The sequence below is a fragment of the Microcaecilia unicolor genome, chromosome 1 (assembly GCF_901765095.1).
Source record: "Microcaecilia unicolor chromosome 1, aMicUni1.1, whole genome shotgun sequence".
NCBI classification, from domain to species: Eukaryota; Metazoa; Chordata; class Amphibia; order Gymnophiona; family Siphonopidae; genus Microcaecilia; species Microcaecilia unicolor.
Genome location: NC_044031.1, coordinates 520,062,447 through 520,065,691, shown reverse-complemented (window position 1 = coordinate 520,065,691; position 3,245 = coordinate 520,062,447).

Genomic DNA, 3,245 nt, shown 5'->3' with positions numbered 1-3,245 from the left:
TAAAGCAAATGGGCAAAAATCAGTCTACATCCTTAAACCTGGACAAGAATTCCAATAAACAAAAGGAACGAGCAAGAGGCCACCAGCACCCAGAGGGAGAGAAGCAATATAATTTGTAAAAGAAGAGAAAAACAAACTAGGAATTATTCCAGTAAACATGGAAAAGCTGGCTAAAGCACAAACAGAGTATGAAATTCAGAATTACTTCAGAAACCACAAGCAGCCCACACCTAACACAGAAATGATTGAGGAGAGGTGAATTTAAACCTAAAAGATAAGAGAGTGATATTTGCAGCACAAGATAGTGGACCATGGACAAGATGGCTCATAGCCAGCAAAGAAAAGCCAAATAAAACAATTTAAAAAAAATGAAATTATGGCAGATAAAGACCAATGTGGTCCATCCAGTCTGCACAGTAAATTGGTTACCTGCTTCATGTCTTTCTTAGAGGGCAAAAAGTCACTTCACTGGAAATGTTCTGCACTCCAATTCTCTCCTCTTGCTATTTAGGAATCAGCTGTGTTTATTCTATGCAGCTCTAGCACTGAACTTAAAACAGTCACATATCTCATTGCTGGGTATGCCATGCTCATGTCACAAAAAATCGTAAAAGCACAATTAAGTAGCACATCTTATCCATTGGAAGCTACGTAAGCTTTAACATTGCTGTGCCAGAAAAAACACTGAAATCACAACCAGGGAAGAATTGTAGGAGCATAAAGAACTTGTGATTACCTGGAATATTCTTATTGCCTCAGACGAAAAACTCAATGCAAGAAAACTGGATATTATGAAAAAGGAAGACAGTACGAGAGCAGCACTACTAATAGAAGCGCCAGTACCAAATGTGGAGAAGGAGAAGATCTTCAAGTGCCAACACCTGCAATCAAGAGACCAAGGAAATGTGGTAGACAGATAAAGAAATTATTTCAATTATATTAGGCGCCACCAACCTGATTAAAAAGAATCTCCAAGTGCATCTTGATATGTTGTCTGTGCATATTGCACCTTGTGAACTCCTGAAAGAGGCTCTTTTTGGAACAATGCAAGTGATGAGGCGAGCATTAGCGATGATTCTGAGAGACTGAGGTCATCTCCATCACATGTGGGCATAGGGGTAAGATTTGTTCCTGTCACGGAATGCACAAAATTAACCCATTTAAAAGAAATTACCCCCAGTGAAATGACTGGCAGAAATGACCTAGTGAGAGAAATCTTGCTACTGTGGGATAATTTAGAAATAATGCAAATACAGGATGTGACTTTAGAAAGATGGCACCATTTATACATGCAAAAAGCTGATTTACAATTGAAAAGGGGCTATATGTAAAATATGTAATTTTGAAAATATACAGGGTAACACACAAAGGTTCTAGGCATGGTTTGGGCAGTTCTTTGAAGTATACATGTTTTCTGTATTTCACAATGGCAGTTCTTGTATATACTAGAGTATTAGCACATCTTCATTTATACTTATTCTAAGTTGTGTATTACCTCTAGGTATTTGGATCTTGGGTTTGGCAGAATGATTGAGCAGGAATTATGCTTACCTCACTGGTGTCCAAAACAACTGTGAAATAAAAAAATAAAATAACAACAACAGCAAAAAGGATGTTGCAGTTCAGATCCTTAATAGGCTGTCATGCAGACATGGTTTCACAAAATCCACCACTTATATGTATTATTAACAAAGGAGTCATTTTACTAACCTGTGCTAATAAAAGGGCTTAGGGCCCTGTTTACTAAGGTGCGTTAGCGTTTTTAGGTCACCTACACTTAGAACGTGTGCTAACCATGTAGGTGCCTATAGGAATATTGTATCACACTAACATACCCAGCTCCCTACGTACTACTCATTCATAGTAGTAGCAGAGGATTGTTATTGGATCCATCAGAATCGCATGCTACCACCACATTGGCATTATACTTAAGCCAAATCATTGATCTGGGTGGGCATGTAATCGTCATCAATCCTTCAGGAATCTTTTCCTATCCAATTAACAAGGAGACTTGTCTTGCCAACACAAATTCATGTTTCACGGAGGGCTGTATCAAGGTCCATCTCCACATAAGTTTTCTTCATCGCAGTTTAAAGTCTCCTTGTTAATTGGATAGGAAAAGATTCCTAATGGATTATGGATCATCAAATGGAGCACTAGAGTGAAAAAAAGATAACCTACATGGAGCTAAGTATTTTTGTTTCTCCATGTGAAGGGGCATAATCGAACGGAAACGTCTATCTCCATGGGCGTTTATCTCCGAGAATGGGTCCGAGAATGGGTCCGTGAAGGGGCGGATCGAACTGTATTTTCACAAAAAATAGACGTCCATGTTTTATTCGACAATTTGTGAGGTGGGCGTTTTTGTTTTTCAGCGATAACGGAAAATGAAAGCGCCCAGCTCAAAAACGAATAACTCCAAGACATGTATTCGTGGGAGGGGCCAGGATTCGTAGTGCACTGGTCCGGGGGCACTTCTACAAAAACAAAAAAAAGGTAAAAGAGCTCCCAGGTGCATAGCACCCTTCCCTTGTGTGTTGAGCCCCCCCAAATCCCCCCCAAACCCACTGGGGTTTGGAGGGCTCCCATTTACCAGCACAAGTGTAACAGGTGGGGGGATGGGCCTGGGTCCACCTGCCTGAAGTCCACTGCACCCCCTAATAACTGCTCCAGTGACCTGCATACTGCTGCCAGGGAGGTGGGTATGACATTTGAGGGTGAAAATAAACAGTTGTGAAACGGCATATTTTGTGGTGGGAGGGGGTTTGTGACCACTGGGGGAGTCAGGGGAGGTCATCCTCGATTCCCTCCAGTGGTCATTTGGTCATTTAGGGCACTTATTGGGGCCTTATTCGTGGAAAAACAGGGTCCAGGAAAAGTGCCCTAAATTCTCGCTACAAACGCATATTTTTTTTCCATTATCGGCGAAAGGCGCCCATCTCTGATCGGCCGATAACCACGCCCCAGTTCCGGCTTCACCACGCCTTCGACACACCCCCATCAACTTTGTACGCTTCCGCGACGGAGTGCAGTTGAAAACGTCCAAATTCGGCTTTAGATTATACCGCTTTATTCGTTTTTGTGAGATAAACGTCTATCTCCCGATTTGGGTCACAATATAGGCGTTTTTCTATTTCGATTATAAGCAGGATAGAGAATTAAGCACATATATATGGAACATTTTATACAAAAAATATATATAAAACTACAAAGTTGGATTGATGACGATTACATGCCCACCCAGA